This window comes from Arvicanthis niloticus, chromosome 21, assembly GCF_011762505.2.
Source record: "Arvicanthis niloticus isolate mArvNil1 chromosome 21, mArvNil1.pat.X, whole genome shotgun sequence".
NCBI classification, from domain to species: domain Eukaryota; kingdom Metazoa; phylum Chordata; class Mammalia; order Rodentia; family Muridae; genus Arvicanthis; species Arvicanthis niloticus.
In genome coordinates this window covers 29,701,673-29,724,844 of record NC_047678.1, presented here as the reverse complement: position 1 = coordinate 29,724,844, position 23,172 = coordinate 29,701,673, and the positions used below count along the sequence as shown (strand labels likewise).

General features: G+C 44.2%; 1 long non-coding RNA gene across 4 annotated transcripts in view; it reads right to left on the bottom strand.

The window, feature by feature from the left end:
* The window catches only part of LOC117725058 (uncharacterized), a 156,807-nt gene extending 139,353 nt beyond the window's left edge, over positions 1-17,454 (bottom strand). For 2 of the 4 annotated variants that reach the window (XR_013105569.1, XR_013105570.1), the window contains exons 1-6: positions 17,175-17,454; positions 13,840-13,916; positions 11,442-11,497; positions 4,799-4,875; positions 4,581-4,709; positions 3,986-4,148 (exon numbers count right to left, since the gene is read on the bottom strand). This is a non-coding gene — a long non-coding RNA (uncharacterized LOC117725058). Of the gene's footprint in view, positions 1-784; positions 1,375-3,985; positions 4,149-4,580; positions 4,710-4,798; positions 4,876-11,441; positions 11,498-13,839; positions 13,917-17,174 lie in introns of those variants that run through there. The other 2 variants (XR_013105568.1, XR_013105567.1) reach the window with 2 other exon arrangements.
* Positions 17,455-23,172: the final 5,718 nt, after the last annotated feature.

Below are 23,172 nucleotides of genomic sequence, written 5' to 3'. Positions count from 1 at the left end.
GAAATGCTTTGAGGGTTTTTTTTAAAGCTATTTGAGGGGATTCAGTAAAGAAACTGCTGACATGACTCTCCATGATAATGATTAAGGTTGTTTACTGTAGATATAAGAGAGCTGGCAGAGGCATCTAGAAGAGTCCAGAGCAGACAGAGGAAGAAGTAGACTGTGTTGTGTTTTTTAAAAAAGATCAGGATATGTTTTGTAGAGCAAAGTATGGTGAGGTGGGAGGGTGCCTTGGTGGGCCGACCTTGAGGCATCCCTTCCCCCTGAGGTACCAAACATATGATGGGTATAGTATAGAATAGAGGTTATTTAAGGCATTGAGAAGGGAGGAGAGAAAAAGAGGGGAGGGGAGAATGAAAAGGGAAACGGGGGTTAAGGAGAGAAAAGAGCCAGACAGAAGGGGCAGAGAGAGCAAGGAGGGGACAAACAGCCCCTTTTATGGCAAGCCAGGCCTACCTGGCTGTTGCCTAGGCTGGAGCCTAGAAGGCATGCTCACATTCCTCCATTTTGGTTTAATTATTAAAAGGAGAAACTAGAAAGAGGTGGTGGTGAACCAGGGATAGGGTCATCGTGATCTTTAGCTATTTCCTGCTGACTTTGAGGTGTTGTGTCCCTGGGAAACCTAAGAGTTGGTGCCCGCTCTGTTCCGCAGGTCAGGGTCGAGAGAGAGAGAGAGAGAGAGAGAGAGAGAGAGAGAGAGAGAGAGAGAGAGAGAGAGAGAGAGAGAGGAGGTAAAGGGGAAGAGACGAGAAGAATGGAGACAAGACAGGGGTTCTGATCAAGTCTCCAGTCTCGTTTATTGAAGGGAAATCTGGGGTATTTATACACTTTTGCCAAGTGCCTTCTAGGTGAGTGGATACCACCTGCCATGCAGGTGTTGATACGATGTAAGTCTTACAGGCATGGATAGCACGTGCACCTTACAGGCATGTATGGCATGGATAGCACGTGGACAGCACGTGAACTGCATGCCTTGCAGGCGTGGCTACCACGTGCTCCTTACAGCTGGGGGCACTAAACAGCAAAACAAAATATGTGGGATATCAGAGTATGCTTCAGCTATTGTAGCCTGTTGAAAAACAAGCCTCACGTCAGGGTATATGGCTCAAGATGGCTGCAAAGCTGATAGCCGCTTTCTGCTAAAAGTCGGCTCCCAACACTTAAGAAAATGGAGGTGGGGATGTTGGTCCAGTCTTAGGAGAATTGGCTGTTTCCTTGCTATCCAGGATCTGTGGGACCATCTGTGGATAGGAAGAAGCAGGTCCAGTAGAAGCATCTGTGTCTGTGAGAGCAGGTGTTGGCGCATCTGTGGGTTGCTTCTCTGGAGCTGTCCTGGATGCAGATTTTGAGTAGATGCCTGGACATAGCAAGATGCTGAAATATGTATATATATTAGAGGTAGAGAATAAAGTTTAGTACTTTGGGGAGAATAATCTTCTTAGGTGTACATTTGAAACCCTTAGGTCTTGGTGGTTGGGGTGAGAGAAGTCCCAATCCCAGGGAACAGGAGAGAAATCTCATCCTCTGGAATAGGTAACAGGTAGAAACTCAGGCTATTGATTGGCAGGTGTACTTATCTAGATGGAGTCTGTTTGGTCTATGATACATGGATCTGAGTGGGTTTCCTGGAGCTTATAAGTTTACAAAAGAGATAAATCTGTTAACCACATGAACACTATTTGAGATGCATTTAGGGAAGACAAAAACCTTTTGTGGAGCAGAAAAAGCAAGAAGGGCTTTCTCCTTCCATCTGGGAGATTGAATCTATATAAATTTAGCATGATGATAAACATTTAAGTTTATATTTAAAAGACAATTAAGGGAAACTTGAAAATTTGACCTTGTGAATATGATAGTTGATTATATAGATTAGTATGAGAAACACCTTAAGTCTATAGTTAAGAGTGATAGAGAAAAGGTATGGGGCCTTGGCAACAGCAGAGTCAGGGCAGCTGGTGAAAGGTGAAGTAAGATGACTTGACAGGGTCACTGGAGAAGCTGTAAGTGGCAATTGTGAGTTTGTTCAGGGGGTACACATAGCCAGCAATCTTTAAAGTGCCCAGGTTGCATGACATTAAGGAGTTGGTAGGCCGAGGTCTGGGTCTGAAGCAAAAGGGGAAATGACAGGTTAGTGTTATTTATGAGGGGGGATGTCAAGGAAGTAAGGACCTTGGAGGAGTGTAAGAGTGTCCTGTGGTGGGTGAAACAGCTCAAACTTGTTTGTCAGCTGGGTTGTTTCCTTTGGAGACAATAGTTATCAGTCTTGTGATACCTGCAGTGGATAATTCCATTGTGACTCGGGCAGAGGTAGTTTGGCCATTAGACCCAGAAGATGAGAAGCTTGTGAGACTGAGTCATGTGCTCCATGGAAACAAGGACTTCACCAGGTTGCCTTTCAAAGGAGGCAAGATTGACTCAAAGGGGAGATTATGTTTAGAGGGAAGAAGAGGTAATTAATAATTTTCATGCAAATGGAGCTAGGGCTTAGAAATGGCTATATTGATTGCTGCCTCTAATATTTTACTAAATTTAATTATGCTTTTGGCTTTTTGTTACTTACGCTGCTGCTGGTGGTGTGTGTGTGTGTGTGTGTGTGTGTGTGTGTGAGAGAGAGAGAGAGAGAGAGAGAGAGAGAGAGTGTGTTTGTGAGTGTCTATGAGTGTTTGTATGAATGTGTGAGTGTGTGAGAAAGTGTGTGAGAGAGTGTGAGAATGTGTGTGTGTGAGTGTGTGAGAGTGTGATTTTTTTAAAAAGAAAAACTTCTTTCTTTATTTTATTTGCTGTATCTGCATGTATACCTGCATGCCCAAAGATGGCATCAGATCCCATTACAGATGGTTGTGAGTCATCACGTGGTTGCTGGGAATGGAATTCAGGACCTCTGGAGGAATACTTGGTTCTCTTAACCACTGAGCCATCTCACTAGGCCCTTGATTTTTTTTTTTTCTTTAAGCTAAAGAAAAGCCTGGAAATGAACCTGCTTTTCTCATTTGCAGTGTATAAGAATTGATGATACAATAACCAGTTTTGGAATTGATTCATTGTAGATAGGTTTGTTTCAGAGTCAGAACTGAGGTGAGGAGAACTTTTGTAGACAAAACTGAACACAAGAAGAACTTAGAAGTAAATACATACCATTGAGAGCAATGGTATTAAGAGTAAAGACATCACTGTGACATCAGAGCAGGAGGAGAGAGTAGGACAAGAATGCAGACTGGAATAACTTATAAGCTATAAGGCAACTTAAAAAACTAAGAGAGCAATATGCAGCATGCTAAGGGAAGAAGGAAAACAGAGGAAGCTGCAGAGAGAAGAGAAGGAGCAGGCAGGCTTCTCCTGTCCATGGGACAGAGCAAGCCTTTTCTTAATAGCAAGGCAGGCTTAGTCTTATTAAAGAGAAGAAAACTTTCTTCTCTTACAGATTTGAGTTTAATTCAGTTAGCAATAAAAGGGCAGAAGCTTTTTCTTTCTCTATGCAAGAAAGATTGGAGCTCATTTTTCATCCAGAATGAGTGAGTTCTTTCTGCACTGGTGCTTGGTCTTTTGCTCCAAATGCATGTTAGTATGGGTATGTGTGTCCAACTGTAACTGTGAGACCATATACAAGCTGGACCTCACTGGTTTGAATAAAAATGTATAAGTGTGCATGCATGAATCTGTCTATGAATTTATATGAGCTTACTCCATATTTGCTTATGTAAAAGTTTTTCCTCCTGCTAGCTTGACTCTCTTCCCCTGGTTCCATAGTTTACTTCTCCACCTTTCCCCCTAACCTGACCAGGGAGAAGCATCTGGACAAAGGGGGAAAGGCTCTAACAATTAATCCTTTACTTAATAGCCTGCTGTTTTACATTGAGGTTGAACCCAAGAGACTGCAGTTTCTGGCCTCAAGGTAGGACAGCTACAGTAGCAAAGTGACTTAGACTTAGGTAAATATTTCATTATTATAAAATAATCCTAAATATCTCCTAAGACCAAGTCTCACCTTCTTCGCAGCTCCTCTCACTCTGCTGCCTCAAGAAGAACCAGGATAAGAAAGAAGTCTGCTGGGGCTGGCCCTGCAAACTGTAGGTGTAATCTTCCTGGAGGGGAGCTCCAGATGGCTGTACCTACATCAGTCTTCATGACGCCAAGCAAGATGATGTCATCTAGAGAACCAACCAAGAGGCTCACAGCTTAGCCCAGGCTCCAAGATCACAGCTAAACCCTAGCATACCACAGCCTGATCTCTAGTAGAACTGACCAATAGCTCTGACTGGGAGAGGAAAGAGATGCATTGCTGGTAGCAGTGCAGGATCAGGGAGAGCAGTGTGATAGCCTCACTGTCTTAAGAAATACCAGAAGAGGGATTGGATCCCATTACAGATGGCTGTGAGCCACCATGTGGTTGCTGCTGGGAACTGAACTCAGGACCTCTGGAAGAGCAGTCAGTGCTCTCAACCCTGAGTCATCTCTCCAGCCCCTATTAGGTCTTCTCTGATGTCAAAACTGCAAGAACTCTGCCAGTCTTTAGAAAACTAGAAGCCACATGCCTCTACTAAATAAAAGTTTATTTACAGAAGTTAAAAAGCACCATTTACATGACAGGAGATGTGTGTGCTGAAGAAATTAAACTAGGAAAACATGTCAGTGGGAGTCACAGGCCTCTTGTTCAATGTTGGCAGCCACTGCAGAGGCCAGGCTGTCCTCCTGGCTTTTCAGCCATTCACCTGGATGGAGAGAGAGCAGACAAGTGGAAAAGGCCTGTGATGAAGTCACTGCTCCAAGGGCAGGCCCCCACTGGCCAGAGTGCACTTACGGATCAGCTCTGCAATGGCTCTCTGGGTCTGCTTCTCCAGCTTCTCCAGCTTCTTGGCCACATCTCTCTTGAGATCCCTACATCAGGAGATAGGTGAAACACAGAAGTTAAGGGCTAGCATGGTGTGGCCCTGGGATCTTTCTGCAGTGCTCTGATATTTATCTTGCCTGAGATGCTGCTCTGGGGAGAACATGATGCTACCTTCTCTGCTCTTCTGGACCCTATCATCCATCAGCCTTCCTAACTCCACCGAGGTAACTGAGAGAAGGGGACACCTACCACACACTCAGTCAAGGTAGAAGACTGAAACAGAATGGTGGCTGGCTCCTTGGGATCCCCCTTCTATGTCCCCTAAGTCAGCATCAGAGAGGAACTTGTGGTGGCCAACTGTCAGCCCTATTCCCTCTCTGGCCACAGCCTCCCACCCCCACTCCTGGGGCTTCCAGAATTCCTAAAATCAGCCTGAGTTCTCTAGTTCTGGAGTTCCTTCAGCACACACCTCATGGCTGTTTCATCAAATTAAAGCACTGTGGTAGGTGCTGTCACCCACCCCACAGATCTACAGGCACCAAGAGACGTGCCTACAGCACCTTCCCTCACCCATATTCTCAGCTCACTCAGAGGGGCTTCCAGGATTGAAGGGATTGGGTTCCCTACTTCACAGTTACAACAGAGGCCTAAGCCCTATGTGCTTGCCCATCCATCTCTATCCCTTTACTTCTGCGTTTCCCCTATCTCCTGATGTAGGGATCTCAAGAGAGATGTGGCCAAGAAGCTGGAGAAGCTGGAGAAGCAGACCCAGAGAGCCATTGCAGAGCTGATCCGTAAGTGCACTCTGGCCAGTGGGGGCCTGCCCTTGGAGCAGTGACTTCAGCACAGGCCTTTTCTACTTGTCTGCTCTCTCTCCATCCAGGTGAACGGCTGAAAAGCCAGGAGGACAGCCTGGCCTCTGCAGTGGCTGCCAACATTGAACAAGAGGCCTGTGACTCCCACTGACATGTTTTCCTATTTTAATTTCTTCAGCACACACATCTCCTGTCATGTAAATGGTGCTTTTTAACTTCTGTAAATAAACTTTTATTTAGTAGAGGCATGTGGCTTCTAGTTTTCTAAAGACTGGCAGAGTTCTTGCAGTTTTGACATCAGAGAAGACCTAATAGGGGCTGGAGAGATGACTCAGGGTTGAGAGCACTGACTGCTCTTCCAGAGGTCCTGAGTTCAGTTCCCAGCAGCAACCACATGGTGGCTCACAGCCATCTGTAATGGGATCCAATGCCCTCTTCTGGTATTTCTTAAGACAGTGAATGTGTACTCAGATACATTAAATAAATTTAAAGAGAAGACAGAGAGAGTGAGTGAAAGAGAGAGAGAGAGAGAGATAGAGAGAGAGAGAGAGAGAACCTAATAGTAGTTTCAGTATAGAACAGTTTAGTAACCACTGACATTATTTTAGGAATTCTTCCAGGATCATCATTAAGAATTAAAAAATCATCTATTTGTGGGGCAGTGGTGGCCCACGCCTTTAATCCCAGCACTTGGGAGGCAAAGGCAGGTGGATTTCTGAGTTCAAGGCCAGACTGGTCTACAGAGTGAGTTCCAGGATGGCCAGGACTACACAGAGAAACCCTGTCTCAAAACAACTAGAAGGAAAACAAATAGAAATTGTCTATATAGCATCACAAGACAGTACATCTTCATTGTTCTCCAGAGATCTCTCATTAAGTAGGGTTAATACCTAGTGATTGTCACATATATTTAATAACAGGAAACATATCAACAGCAGGAATCTTTCCTAAAAATGAATTTCTGATGGGCCTTACTTACCCTAGTTCTGTCATAAATTAGAATCCAAAGTGGACCCATCTCGGGAATGTCACCTGCTAGTTTCTAGCTTCTCCCAAGTTGGCTCCTGACAGTTTATTTTAGGGCTTCCTCTCACCCTAAGTCATGAAGTGTGCTGGTCCATGTGTGTTGTGTTCCTTCCATACAGTGGCCCAGCTTTGGCAGACAGTGCCAAGGACTTAGGTCATGCAGTACAGTGCATGTGCACACAGAAGTTAGGACACCCAAACAAAGTAAATATAATCATTCAGATGACAGTTTCAAATCCCCGTGTGGCTGCAGATAACCTGGAATACCAACAGTCGAGGGAGGCAGGGAGATCAGGAATTCAGATCATCCAGCTACAGGCCAGCTTGAGGCTAGCCTGGGCCATAGAACCTTGTCTCAGGAAGTAGAAAGAAGGTGGTTGTTGGGGTTGGGGCAGGCAAGAGAAGGGAGAAGAGAGAGGAGATGTAGGGAAGGGAAGGTTTAGAGGCAGCTGTCAGAGAAGGTCTGCTTAGCTCAGAGCAAGGCCTGAAGTAGTGAATGCCCCACAAGGCACTGAGTAGTCACACAGGCTGGGGCTCTAATTCCCTCAAAAGACAGATCAACTTTGAGCTCTCAGCAGTGCAGCTTGGAATGACAAGATTCCATGCTATCTGGGTTCTCAGTGGCAGTAGGAGGCTGATCTCTGGCATGGAGTCAGACTCCTGGTGACTGGGAACCCCTGCAGCCCCGGCTCTGGGACTAGACTGCTGTTGAGAAAGCTAACAAAGGTAGCACATCTCAATCTGTGGTCTTTGGGGACTTAACTCCCTAATAAGGAAGGAGAAAAACAAACTGTGCCGTGCCAGTATAACTTCTGACAAGCCAGGCAGTGGTGGTGCAGGCCTTTAATCCCAGCACTTGGAGGCAGAGGCAGGTAGATTTCTGAGTTCGAGGCCAGCCTGGTCTACAGAGTGAGTTCCAGGAAAGCCAGGGGAAACAGGAAGTGGCACTATTTGGAAGTGTGACTTTGTTGGAGCAGGTGTGTCACTGTGGGAATGGACTTTAATACCCTCAACCAAGCTGCCTGGAAGCCAGCCTTTAGATGAAGATGTAGAACTCTCAGCTCTCCCTGCACCATGCCTGCCTGGATGCTGCCATGTTCCTGACTTGATGATAATGGACTGAACCTCTGAACCTGTAAGCCAGCCCCAATTAAATGTTGTCCTCAGAAGAGTTGCCTTGCTCATGGTGTCTATTCACAGCAGGAAAACCCTAAGACAGCCAATAATGGTGCATTTATCTGGTTGTTAATAGTTGGGTTAGAATAGCTCAGAACCTGCCTGACATTGAGCCAGCAGCTTGTTAATAAATCATGTCTTTTACTTGGGAGCTAAAAGGGAATGACAGAGTTGGGCAGACTCCCCCTGTCCCCAGTAAAATTACTGCTGCACTGTAAAGTTTGTTTGTGACCCAAGGGCAATTTCTAAGACAATATTTAATTTCCTTAAATAATTTATTTTCATTTTTCTAGACAGGGTTTTTTGTGTGTAGCCCTGGTTGTCCTAGAACTCAGTATGTAGACCAGGCTGGCTTCAAATTCAGAGGTCTGCCTACCTCTGCCTCCCAAATGTTGGGATTAAAATGTGCACCACCATCACCAGGTGAATATACTTTATTATAATTATTTTTGGTTTTGTTGCCTTGTTTTAGATGGATGTACTGTGCAGCTTTGGCAGGCCTAGACCTTGCTATGTATACCAGACTGGCCTCCAGCTCACAGCCATCTGCCTGTGTCTGTCTCCTGAGTGCCAGGACCACACATGGACACCATAATTATTTTTGAGTTGTTGGAGATATTGAACACAGGGCTTCACATATAACAAGAAAGAATTCTACCACTGAGCTATCTCTACAGCTCAAGAAAACAGCTTTATGTTTATTTAGTATGTGTGTGTGTGTGTGTGTGTGTGTGTGTGCTGTCTACTCATCTGTGTGTAGGTACCTGCTTCACTGTGTACATGTGGATAACCTGCTCTATCTTCATTTACTTTATTTTCTTGAAATAGGGTCTTTCACTGATCCCAGAGCTAACCCTGACAAGCCATAGTGGTCCTCCTGCCTCTGCCCTTCAGCACTGGGGTTACAGGCAAGCAGCCATGGCTGCCTTCCTCAGGTGGAATAGGGGATTTGAATTCTGTTCTTTATACTGGTGTCACAAACATGGTCCCCCTGAATCATTTCCCCAATCTCTAATTTTTTAAATATAGTAAAAGTGAGCTTGTATATAACAGTGCCTCTTTGTCTATTGTGCTATGGGTATTTGTTGCAGTTATCTATGCCAGTCATTGAGGCTGATAGAAAAATTTCACCTCACAGCTGAACATGGTAGTATACTCCTTTAAACCGAGCACTCAGGAGGCAGAGGCAGGTGGATCTCTATGAGTTCAAGGCCAGCCTAGTCTACAAAGTGAGTCCAAGACAGCCAAGGCTGGTTACATTGAGAAATCTTGTCTGGAAAAACAAAACAAAATCACCTCACAACTTTTATGGGCTCTAGTGTAAGTTTTAGTATTTGTACAACCAAGTACACAAAACAAAGTTCATTCTTTCTTGGCCAAACATCTCTCATATGGACCAAGAAGATTATTCTTTTTCTTAAAAAGGATGATGACAAGGAGGGAGGGATGTTTGACCTAGCCATATGTGATGTGTATACTTCTGTGTCTTGGATCGAAGAGTTGGGCATTTTGTAGTTGTTTTCAAAAGCTAAATGTTACAAGCCCCAAACTAAACCACTGACAGGATGAACATTAAAAAAAAAAAAAAGTAAGCTATGTGGGGGAATAATCTGCATTTAAAGACCAATAAACCTTTAGTTGGGCAAACTTATCACCCAGCTCACTTCTGCTCCTCATCCTCTCTTCCTCACCACACCTCCTTTTCTGCCCATCCCCCTCCTCCTCGTTAAGACATGTTTTAATTACATATTTTATGTGTGTGCATGAGCATGTGTTTGTGTACATGTGTGGCATGGTGTATTGTGGAGGTGAGGACAATTTCTAGAATTTAGGGTTGTCCTTCTACCATATGAGTCCCTAGGACCAAACACCAAGTCATCAGGCTTGTTATCAAGTGCCTTTACCTGCCAAGCCATCTCACCAGCCCATCTCTGCTTCATTAGGCTGTTCTGTGGCCTGGTGAACCCACTGGGCTATGGTCACATGATCTGAATCCTGTGCCCACTTGCTACTGAGTTCCCTCCATTTGGTCATTGTCCATGCCAGGCACTGCACTCTGACCTCTGTGGCTTTCTGTTTCTGCATTATTGGACCAGGATCCCATTCAACTTTGGGGAGTAAGAGGAGAGAGGGAAGAAATGGAAAAAAGCAAGTAATAGAGGGGTGTGTGAAGGGAAGAATGTGAGTGGCTGAGGCAAGGGATAATAAACTGAAGACTCACAGAATTCTGGAGCAGAACTGGCACTCACCCTGGTAGGTTTCTTGGTGACTGCCACATATAGGCTCACTGACCTTGAAGTAGGGGAGTATCCAGCACATCTGTATATTCTTGATGCACAAGGCCTGAAGTGAGACACAGAACACTGCTTCCTTCATCTCCCTCCAGGTCCTTTGACCATTGTTAGTGGTAGCAGGAATGATGGATGGAGTAACGAACACTAGACCAGGAGTTCAGAAGACAGGCTTCAGATCCTCCACATCTATCCTGGTCCTCACCATTGTTCCCTATATAACTATAGTAAATGTTCTGTGCTTTCCTAGCCTCCCTCCTCTTCCTTATTAGAAAGAAAGTCTCTGTTCTACAAATCACAAAGTGTCATTGTGATAGTATAGAAAGTAAAAGCTGGGAAACATCTTCCCAAACAGGCATTTCTGGAGCTGGAGAGATGGCTCAGCACCTGTTGCTCTTCCAGAGGAATGGAGTTGGGTTCCCAGCTCCTGTGCCAGATGGCTCACAACTGCCTATAACTCCAGCTCCAGGGGATCTTCTGGCTTCCATGGGGACCAGTGTACATGTGGTGCGCACTCATACAGATGCACATACATTAAAATAGTTATTAATAAGAAAGGAAAGGAATTTCTAAAAAAAATGGAGGAAATTTCTTCTTTTATTTTTCTTTTTATTGTTTCCTTTTCTACTTTTTTTCTCTGTGTAGCCCTGGCTGTCCTGGACCTCTGTAGACCAGGCTGGCCTCAAACTCAGAGATCCACCTGCCTCTCTGCCTCTCTACTTTGATATTTCTCCTTTTTTGTTACTTGATTGATTGGTTGTTTGATTGATTGATTGATTGATTGATTTGAGACAGAGTCTCTTTATTTAGCTCTAGCTGTCCTACAACTTACTATGTAGACTAGGCTGGTCTTAGACTCACATAGAAATTTCTACCTGCATCTCCCCAGTACTAGAACTAACATGAGACATCGTATCTGGCAAAAATTGGGATTTATTATAAGCATTGGTGAGTGACTTACAATCCATACTGTCTTAAATAGCAGTACATTCCAACTTACCACATCACAGATAAGAGGAAGGGTTGACAGAATGCATCTTGGGGTTTGGGTGTGAGAGTGATGTATAAATATCCTGGTTATCATTGTGGAGATAATGTTCACACCAGTATAAAACTAACCTGAATTTGAGCCATGACCTCCTCATGCATTTAATGGTGGATCTCACAGGTAGCTTGCAGACTGGAGCAATGTGTGGAAGAGCTTCAAGGGGCAACCAAATGAGTCTCTCTCTCTCTCTCTCTCTCTCTGTCCCTTTCTCTTTCTCTCTCTCCCCCTGTTCTTGGAGCCTAGAAAGCATAGCTCACCTTTGTCTTTTGTAGAAGTTCCTCGGTCATGTGAGATCCCATAGGAAGAAAGAAATCTGGAGGATAGCAGCACACACAGAAGAGTTACTGCCCTGCCTATGACCCCAGGGAAAAGGGTAGGTGCAGGGGCCCTGCTCATGCAGGAGCATCCCATCCCGTCATTAGAGCCCAGGGTTTCCTTCTTAGCACAAGCTGATCTCTACAAACAGGAGTGAAGCAGAGATCTGCTGCATCTACTTCATGGGGAAATAACTTAGAAAATTCATAGGTTTAACTTTTTTTCTTCTTAAAATTCTTTTTTTAAAATTGGTATATGTAATTTTATGTGGTATTGGGTTTCATACAGACATTTTTATGTAAGTATGAACTATTTTTTGAAGCTGCAGAGGTGGCTCAGCAGTTAAGAGCACTTATTGCTCTTGTAGAAGACCCATGTTCAGTTCCCAGCACCCAAACAATGGCTCACAACCACCCATAACTCCAGGGCCCTTTTCTTGCCTCTGAAAGCAGTGAACAAACAGTGCCAGTTCACCAGCATGGTCCACATATGTGAACACCAGCAAAACATGTGTGCACATAAGATAAGCCTTAAAGGAAAGTGCTTTGGCAATATTCCTCCAGGTACCCTCCACATCTCCCTTTTCTTCTCTCGCCTGACAACTAGTCCTCTTTATTCTGCTAGACAGCTGACCCTACCACCCATCTTTCTTTAGGGTCTGTGTAGACTAGGCTGGCTTTGGGATTTCTATATAAGTCCAGGATGACCTTGTACTTCTGAGCCTGCTGCCTCTACCTCCTGCTGCCTCCTACTAATGTGCTAGTATTACAGATGTGTGTCCCTCTGTCCAGTTACGTGGCACTAGGGATGGAGCCCAGGGCTTTGTGCATGCTAGGCAAGTACTCTAGTGAGCCACCCTCAACCATCCCTGCCACTTGTATTTGTATTAGTTGGTTAAGAAAATCTATATTAAGTTATAAATTATCTGTGATAATGCTGAGACATCTTAAAGGATGTTGAGTTTCACTAGTCTACATGTAAGTAATTATAGAAGAATCATACAGAATTACAGTTGAGTCATATAACTTCAAATCATTGAACAACAGGGTCTCTCTACATAGCTCTGGCTGTCCTGGAACTCACTCTGTAGACCAGGCTGGTCTCAAGCTTAAAGTCACAGATGCCCTGCCTCTGCCTCCCAAGTATTGGCATTAAAGGTGTGGACCACCATGCCTGACATCTATGAGTCCTTTATGAAAATATTTATTAATACTTGGCATACGTCATGCTGTCACTGTATCTTCCACCACTGGTGTGTCCTACTGTGAATCTGGGGACATTATTGCCATGCACGCTATCTAGCCCAGTTTGCAGCACATACTATATATTTCTTGGATATGTAATAGGCTAGTGCTGGGCCCTGGGAAAACCAGCATGGTGTTTAAGATATTGGGAGCAATATGGATGATGTCTTACAGTAATTTAAGCTGTTACTAAGCAAACGTTCTCTCAGGCTTGAGGAAAATAATTGCTATTGATAACCAGGGTTCCATTTTAGACACATATCCGGCAAATGGGCCACACAGATCGCTGCCACTGATGTGCAAATGCTGAGGAAAAAAAAAAAACCAAACTCTAAATGGGAAAGAATGTACATTTAAATTTCAATGTAAATTTAAATTATAGCCAAAAGAGGGACAGCTCTTTAGGAATGGAAAAAACCTTTAATAGTGAATAAATCATCATTTAATTTAACCATTGTAGGCCTATAAGCAGCCACCAATAAAGAAAGCGTTCAAGCTCAACATTAAAAACAACTAATCTGACTATTCGTAATAAATTCCCATATTATAAATTGGGTACATTACTGCCTACAAGCTATCTCTGGGCCCCCAGAGCCTCCACAGTTAACTGTGGATGCTGCATTTGTTAAACGCTGTCAATCATCAGCCAGAAGAAAAGAGTCTCCTTCTACAGAGCCTACTGATGTTCTTTTGGGGCTTGAGATATGTACAGATATGAATGCTGTGGTAATGAGTGCTTCCTAGGTGAGTGTCCTCTTTAGTTCTAGTATTTGGAAAACCAGTGGCCCTGGGTTTGAAAGGCTGGGGTCCAACTCCCAGTTGTGAGACAAGTGACACTGTAGGAATCTTTCTCTGGATTTCTGCTTCGTTTGTAAAATGAGGTATTAAGGATCAAATAAATCTAAATGGTGAGACTGGGAATATAGCTAAACGGTACGATGCTTAGCCAGTATGCACAAGGTACTCAATCTCCACCACGGTGAATGAATGAATGAGTGATGAATGAATGAATCTAATGGTATTTACACTTCTAATATCCCCAGAGATTAGATATATTGCAGAAAAAAAGTGGCTAGAGCAAGAAGTTGTAACTCACCAACTGCAAAGGAAGTCCACACTGAGCTGGCTAGAACAAGGATGGCAACTGAGAAGGTCACTCTCATGGTGACAGATCTGTGGAAGGAAGCAGTTATTTGCCCTCCAGCTTTACTTTCAGCTGTGGAATGTTGGGGGCCGACTTTTAGCAGAAAGCAGCTATCAGCTTTGCAGCCATCTTGAGCCATATACCCTGACGTGAGATTTGGATTACAATAGCCTACAACAGCTGAGCACACTCCGATAATCTTGAGATTGAAGGTGCGTGAGATTAAAGGTGTGTGACTTAAGAGTATAACTTAGAAGTATAGAGATCAGAGTTAGAGACAAGACCTAAGGGCATGATTAAAGGTGTAACTTAGAGGCGTGGCTTAGAAGTGAGACATATAAAAGGCAGAGACAGAACAGATCAGAATCAGACTATAGAGAGAATCAGACACATCAGACATTAGGTAGAGTCTGCCCTCACCCTCGCTCTTGCTGAACCCCGAGCCGCAGACCGAGCGGCCGCTTGGGCCGGGATACAGTGGCCGCCAAAACGTGGGTCGGCCTAGGCCTCAACATTTTGCCTGCACTGCGACGTTTTTGGCTGCCCCAACGTGGGGCTAGCGTGGACCCCAACATTATTTTGGCACCCAACGTGGGGCTAGTGTGGACCCCAACACTAGCTGACTGAAGGAGCCTCAGCTCAGTGTTAACGACGTCAGTGAACGTCATCAGCCTTCTGTGGGTGGAAAGCAGCTTCTCTGTCTCCCCTGGCCTGAGAGTGTAGAGAAAAGTAGCCTTTCCTGTCCTCCCTCATGCCTCCATTCTCCAGGGAAGAAATTCCTTCTGTGATAACCATCTGCAGAATCAGGGTTCCTGCAACAGATATGAGTTGAACGTTGCTCTCTTCAGTAATTTTTCTAACCCCTACATAAGAGCAAACCACAGTAATCCCAGCACTTGGGAGAGAGAGGCAGGCAGATTTCTGAGTTCGAGGCCAGCCTGGTCTTCATAGTGAGTTCCAGGACAGCCAGGGCTACACAGAGAAACCCTGTCTCAAAAAAAAAAAAAAAAAAAAAAAAAAAAAAAAAAAAAAAAATCAAACAAAAAAAGAGCAAACCACAGAAGCTAAGGTTAGTACATTTAGACATTTAGACATTTTCCAAGAAGTCTGGATTGGCAGGTGGTACTGTTTGTGTGCTGAGTTTTACAGCCTGAATGGTACTGCCATCATGGACTCAGTTGTGCTAATGTCTCAGGGCCTCCTAAGTCTGGGGTCCTCTTACAGTGGTTTGAATAGGAATGGCCCCCATAGGCTCATATATTTGAATGGTCATCATCAGTGAGCAGCATACTTGAGAAAGATGAAGAGGTGTGACCTTGTTGGGGGAAGGGAAAGTGTTTTGGGTTTCAAAAGCTACTTCTCCAGCACTGTGTCTTCCTGCACACCGCCATGCTTCCCACCATGATGAAATGAACTGATCTGAAAGCAAGCCCAACTAAATGTTTTCCCTTCTAAGAGTTGCCTTGGTCATCCTGTCTTTTCACAGCCACAGAGCAGCAGCGAGCAGGCCAGGACTCTTGGGAATACTTTGACAGGACAGCGTAACTAGCATTCAGTAGCTCACTCCAGTGTATGGCTACTGAATGTCACTTTAGCCTGATTTTGCCATTCTTCCTGGTCATCACCCCTATTTATGGGCCCCAAGTCATACCCAAGCCACTACTGCAGCTTCTGTTCATTTGTGTGCTTTGAGACAGGGTCTCACTCTAGCCTAGGCTAACCTTGTACTCACTTTGTAGTTCAGACTGGCAGTCCTGCTTCAGTGTGGGATTACAGGCATGCATCCAAATTACAGATCTTCCTCCTATGTCTCCTCAGCCATATATCTGATCAAATTCTCTAAGCCCAGCTCTGTGTGTGAGCACAGGCCTATGTTTTATGCTCTCTGTGGCTTTAGACATGCTCTCTATAGTCATCTGTAAAAGCAACAACACACCAAACAGCTTTGTGTTTTTCCATTCTCATGGTGCTTTAAAAGGCTGTGTGCAGAACAGGTACCTAGAGGAGCACCTAGTTTCTCTATTGATTCCATGTTGGTTAGAATGAATGGCATATGACTTTAGGGAAGAGGAATTCTAAAGAACGGGGAAGACTGTTACTAGTGGTCAGCATTGGCTGATTGTAACCAGTAGTAAAAGCACTGAGAGGCTGCCAGGGGACAGCTACCTCCTCCTACCCAAATGGATTCATAGACTCCACTCTAGAAATAACCATTTCCTGCTGGGAGCCTGTGAACAATGAAGTTCTAACAGTGTGGTGTTCTCTACAGAGCAGTGGCTTTGTCAGGGAGAGTACCTGCTGACACTGCAAAGCAGAGTCACTGGAGCACATCAGCAGGAGTGATGACAACTGAGGCCCCACCCCTCAGTCCCTTCACAAGAGATAAAGGGGCAGAAATCTTATTGACAGGGAAGATAAGAGTGGTGGAATAGAGACAGTGATCCCTGTGCAATGTCACATGGAGTAAGGAGAGCATGGCTGCAGCAGACTCCACGGAAGTAAAATTAAAAGCCTTTTTTGTTGTTGTTGAATTTCTATGGAACTTATTTCTGAGGAAAATTCTTAGTGTTCTGAAGCCCCTTTGTAGCAGAGAAGAAGAGGCCGACAACTGTCTTCAGTCCACACATACTGTTAAATGAGTAGGTCACAGCCAGCCCAGAGGGAAAAAAATGGAGACACTGGCCTCACAACGAAGGCCCAGCTATCAGGAGCTGATGACAAGGACACAGCCACAGACACAGCTCATGATCTTTCAGACCTGTTGCTTCTGGCTAAATAAGGAACATTCCAATGTGCCCAGCTATGACCTTTTTATAGATTATTAAAGCTATATATGTCTCATTGTTTAACAACTAAAGAAAATTATTTTTAAAGCAAAATTAATAAAGATACCAGAAAAGGTTAATATTTGTGAAATGAAGGAATAAGTGCCCAGAGTTTTTCAATAACTGTTTTAAAGTTGCAGTCACTTCTGGGGCGGGACCTGAAAGTCAACAGATAGTAAGAAGCAGAAAGGGACAGAACCCCAGACACACACTGCCACACTCTTAAGCTTTGGTAAGTATCGCTTTTGTGTTAACAGTAACGGATGAAATTCCCAAAATGAAAGCCGGAGAGTTGGTGGCAAGAGCTCACTGCAGAACTGAAACAGCAGAGGTACAGTCTGTTCTCATGTTCTGGAAAATGATCTGTCTGGGTAAGTTCAGCCCATGACCTTCCCTGAAGAGAAATGAATTATAAAACACTCTTTCAGTCTCAGAAAATTATAAATTGGTTATGCCCATTACCTGCTGTGATTCCCACAGTTGCTTGGAGAAACTGGCTGTCTGGAAATCTTAAGCCAGTGAAGAAATAGGAAGACTGACAGGAGGCGGTGTTGGCTGTCTCAGGACAGTGCCTGGCCCTGGAAGCAGTGAGCTTTGAAGTTCAAAAGAATAAATACAAGCCAGGGCTGTGGTGGTGCATGCCTCTGGTCTCAGCAGTCAAGGAAGAGGCAGGTAGATCTTTGGGAGTTTGAGGGCAGCCAGCCTGGTCTACATAGCAAGTTCCAAGGCTACATATTCCATACTGAGACTTCATCTCAAAAAAAAGAAAGAAAGAAAGAAATACAGTTCAAATTATGAATCCCATGCTTTCTTCTTTGGTGAGTTCGCATTCCAGCTTTCTGGGGATGGAATACATTGTCACGGCCACTTGGAAATCCAACTCCTCTTGTCAAACTTGCTATTATGTGCTATTGGCTATTAAATGGGGCATACTTAATTTGTTTGTTAAAGCAGGGTTTCCTGGGGCTGGGTTAGATGCTGAGGCTATCCTTGCCATGATCCTCCTGCCTCTACTTTCTAAGTACACAGCCCTGCGGCACTGATTTAATGATTGAGTTATTTTGTTTTAGGTTTTTTTAAGCAGGTGGATTTATGTGAGTTTGAGACCAGCCTGGTCTACAGAACTAGTTCTAAGGCAGCCAGAGCTACACAGGAAAACCCCCTCTCAAAAAAAAAAAAAAAAAAAAAAAAAAAAAAAAAAAAAAAAAAAAAAAAACAATAACAACAAGAATTAATTTTACTTTATGTGTTTATATGTCTCATGTTTATGGGTATCCATGGAGGCCAAAAGAAGGCACCTGGAGCTGTAGTCACAGGGGCTCCTGAGCTAGGAACTGGGGCAAGGAACTGAACTTGTGTCCTCTGGAAGAGCAGGAAGCTCCCCATCTCATGAGCCATCTTTCTGGTTTCAGGTTTTTTTTGTTTGTTTGTTTGTTTGTTTTTTTTTTTCCCCCTTCGGGACAGGGTTTCTATGTGTAGTCCTGGCTGTCCTGGAATTCACTCTGTAGACCAGACTGGCCTGGAATTCAGAGATCTGCCTGCTTCTGCCTCCCAAGTGCTGGGATTAAAGGAGTGTGCCACCTCTACCTGGCTCAGCAACTGTTCTTGATCACTGAGATACCCATCCCTTCACCTACCTCACCCTATCCCCATCATGGTTTTCGAGATATTGTCTTTCTTCACTGGTCTGGAACTGCCAAGTAGAATAGGCTGGCTAGCCATCCAGAGCCAGAAGTCTGCCTTCCAGTGGCAGGATTGCTAATTCACACTCACTACACCTGTGACCCCTATAGTTCTGTATCCTCCATCAGTAAGCACTTTACTGACTGAAGTAACCCTTTAGCACTCTTTTTTATTGGTTTGTTTGTTGAGAGAGGGTCTCATCTGGTCCAAGCTGGTCTCTGTGAAGCTGAGGATGACCTTGAATTTCTGATTTTACTGCCTGCACTTCACAGGTGTTAGAACAGGGTGGTTCAGTTTTTTTTGTTTTGTTTTTCTGACAGAGATTTCTCTGTGTAGCCCTGGCTGTCCTAGACTTGCTTTGTAGACCACACTGGCCTCAAACTCACAGAGATCCACCTGTCTCTGCCTCCCAAGTGCTGGGCTGAAGATGTTTCAGGGTTTGTTGTTGTTGATTTAAGACAGGGTTTCTCTGTGGAGCCCTGGCTCTCCTGGAAAACACACACGCACGCACACATGCACGCACCCACGCACGCACACACATACACACACTCACACTCCCTCCCATTTTTTCTCCCCCCTTTCCTCACTCTCCCCCCTGTCTTTTACCCCTACCCCCCACCTGCTTCATTCCTCCCTTCTCTATAGGCCAGGCTGGCCTTGAACTCACAGAGATCTGCCTGCCTCTGTCTTTCAGGTGCTGGGGTCAAAGGCATATGCCATCATGGCCCTGTTGAGATTCAGGTTATAAGATCTCTCATTGCTCTTGTAGAGAACCTGGCTTCAGTTCCCAGTACCCACGTGTGCTCACAGCCCTGCTAACTCTAGCTCCAGGAGATCCTATGCCCTCCTCTGGCCTCTGAGGGCACCTGAAATGCATGTACACAGACATATATGTGGACACAAACTCATAATGTAAAAAACAATTTTTTTTAAAGTTAGCTCTGGCTGTCAGGATGGCTCAGAGATTGAAGGTGTTTATCTTGTAAGCCTGGCGACTTGAATTCAATCTCCACAGTCCACATGAAGTAGGAGAGTGCCGGCTCCACAAGCCTGCCTTTGTACCTCCATCCCCCCAAAACCCACACACTGTCTCCTCTTAAGCAATTAAAATAAAAAGCTAAGTCTGGCAAGGTGGCTCAGTGGATAAACCAGGCTTGACACCAAGCCTGAGAACCTGAGTTCAGCTCTGGATTCCAAGGAGAAGTACCTGCCATGGTGAAGCCTTAACAGGTGCATTCTGGCGCACACATCCACTGCTCACCCAGTAAATAAATAAATGTAATAATGGAAAAATGTAATGTTAGACCATTTTTCATTCTCATCAGTTTCTCCTTTATCTCTGTGTTCAATCAATAGGTAGGTGGAGGCCAAAGAGAAAGGCAGGCGGTGCATGCCTGGGGGCTCAGATTACAGGAAATTTACCCTGTGCTGCCTTGACTAGTTTTCATAAGATTGCAACAATCAGAAACTTACTTAGCTTATGACAGTGCAAGTAAACTCTAATAAGGGGAGCATAAAGAGAGTTGATGGATACCTTTGTTCTGGAATGGGCATGGTATCGTAAATATTTATGGCATATATTTTAGAAATATTAAAAAAATAAACCTTAAAGCTTTATGTGGCTGTGAAACTATTACTCAAATTTAATAATTTATGAGGGCTGGACAGATGGCTCAGTGGTTAAGAGCACTGAAAGCTTTGCCAGAGTCCTCAGAGTTCCTGAGTTCAATTCCCAGTACCACATGGTGACTCATAACCATGTGTAATGGGATCTGATGCCCTCTTCTGGTGTGTGACGAGAGGGACAGTGTACTCACATACATAAAATAAATAAATAAATTAAAAGAAAAGTTACCCAAATACTTAGGTTATACACTTACCAAAAAATCAAGAAAACTGCTGGGCAGTGGTGGCACACACCTTTACTCCCAGCACTTGGGAGGTAGAGGCAGGTGGGTCTCTGAGTTTGAGGCCAACCTGGTCTACAGAGGGAGTTCCAGGACAGCCAGGGCTGTCCACAGAGAAATCCTGACTCAAACAAACAATCAAGAAAAAGAATCAGGAAAGTCAGACCTGATACTGCTTTGGTGTTATCCAATCCAAATCCTTCATTTGATATGTGAAGAAAAAGAGACTCTGATGATGGTAGCATCTAATCTACCATCACTTTCATCTGGGAGAGTCCACAGGGACTCACAGCAAAGATTCTAAATTGGTGTCTTAGTAACAGAACACTAAGTTCTGTTAGGTGGAGGAATATGGTTGACTCTGTGGTGGTTTAAATGAGAATGTCTCCACAGGGGCAGTTGTTTGAACTTGGTCCCCAGTTAGTGGAGCTTTTTGTGTAGCCTTGAAGGTGTGGAAGGATGAAGTATCTCATGGAGGACTCAGAGCCACACATGCCTTCCAGTCCTTTATTTCCTCTGGCTCCTGCTTACAGCTCAGGAGCCAGTCTGCTTTGTGCCCAGCTTCCATGTTTGCTGTTCCCTTCATGACAGTCTCTTAGCCCTCTGGAATCCTAAGTCCAAATGAACCCTTTCTCCTATGCTTTGGTCACGGTGTTTTATCACAGCAATAGAAAAGGAACTAAGCCAACCACATTGTCACAGCTCTTGTGTGTCTGACAGTGTCAATCATATTCTTAGCTAGTTTAGGGGCTGCATGGTGTAAGAAAGTTAGTGGTGATTGACAACTTGATAGGATCTGGAATTTCCTATGGGACAAGTCTCCAGGCACACTTGTGAGGGACTGTCTCGATTAGGTCAAAAACATGGATGACCCCTTCTTTTTTGTTCTTGTTTTGTTTTTTGAGTCATGTTTTCTCTGTGTAGCCTTACCTATCCTGGAATTCACTCTGTAGACAGGTCTTGAATTCGGGATGCACCTGTTTCTGTCTCTGCTGTGTTAGGATTATAGGCATTTAATGCAGGGCTAAACACTTGTTTAAATTTCTTGCATCAGAGTATTTGATCATAGTGATGGAAAAAGCAACTAAGATAAATGATACCTCGTGTTGTAACTTTCATTGTTTCAATGCCTATTTTTAATGATGGTCTTTAAACACTTTAACTTCCCTTCTAGCCCAGCACCCACCAGAGGCAGTGGAAAAGAAAGGATAGAGGGGAAGTGGGCCTGTTTAGAGATGATCCTTTGGAGCAAATCCCATGTGCATTGTCAGGAAATCAGCAGTTTAGTTCACAGGTCACAGATCGATCCAATCGTAAACACTTTAGGATATCCCAGCAGTCCAGTTCGGTAGTGTCAGGATATCAGCAAGGGTGGCATGGCCTAGGAGGGACAGCCAGGCCTCAGTCAAACCAGCAGGAGTGAGCAGGTGGGACCAGGGCCAACAGTAAAGCCAGGATAAGTTCATGTCTGTGCCTCTCTCAGTGAAGGGAAGATCAGTGAAGGTGTGAGACCAACAAGCATTTAGCTATGTAAGCAAGCCAAGCTGAGCCTTGGTCACTGTCCATCAAGTCCTATTAAAACTCCCTCTAAACATCATGTGTCCTCCATAGTTCTTGCCTCAGCACCAGAGTCTGTCTCAGCAGACATCATTCTGCCAATTGGCTGGAAAACATACCTTCACATCTGCTTTAGCTTAAGTTTTCACTTCATCGTGTGTTTTTATTCATTTAGTATTTTTAATTATGTGTATATTTGTGTAGGGGGTATGTTCACAAGAATGCAAGTGCCCACAAAGACAAGAAAAGCATCGGAACTTCAGGAATTGGAGCTACGGGCAGTTGTGAGTTGTATGGTGTGGGTACTAGGAACCCAACTCCCTTTTCCGGTTCGTGGAAGTGTTAAGTATATTTTTTCATGCCCCCTGATCCCTCCTGTTAAGTATTTTTAATTTAGGTATTTTTCTTCTTACGTTAAACCTCTTTGTAATAATTACAGATTCTCATGCAATTTTCACAATTAGAAGAAATAGAAGAAACAATACACATAACCCCATATCCACTTTGCTGTGTTTCCCCCATGGGGGAGCATCCTGGAAACAAGTGTAACATTAGAAGAAATTCAAATGCATATATTTAAGGTGTTTAACAGGTCATCAAATGTCCCACTCACCCCCATTCCCTGCTTTTTTTTTTTTCTTTTGCAACAGGTTTCATCATATAACTCTAGCTAGCCTGGAATTTACTAAAAGTAGATCAGGCTAGCTTTGAATTCACCTGCCTCTGCCTCCCAAGTGCTGAGATAAAAGGTTTGTGTCCCCCAACATACTCACTGTTCAGTGACTTAACAGTGATGGTCTTTGCGTGTGTGTGTGTGTGTGTGTGTGTGTGTGTGTGTGTGTATCTGTGTGTCTGTGTGTATCTGTGTGTGTGTGTTTGTGTGTGTGTGTGTCTGTGTGTGTGTGTCTGTGTATATGTGTGTCTGTGCGTGTTATGAGGAACAGCTAAACTCTATGTTACAACTTTGGAATGTTCGATCTCTCCTTCCAGAGCTGGATTATCATGTCAACTACAGCAGAAAGAACAAAATTAATTATTGCAAACAATGTCAAAAGTAACTAAGAGAGAAACTGTCCATCTATTTCTAGAACTGGGAAGCAAATATCCTCAGAGAGTATCTCTTCCTTTTTCTGGATAGAATTATGGTTTCACTGAGGGAGAACTTTTCCTGACAGTGTGATTCCTTGTGTTTTCTTACAGAACAGAGATACTCAGGCATTTGAGATGGAACATGAACACGCACAGCAGTGGTGTGTCACGAGGCTGAGCTGGTTCTGTGGTGTAGGTGCCAGCAAACACACCGACACCTGTGT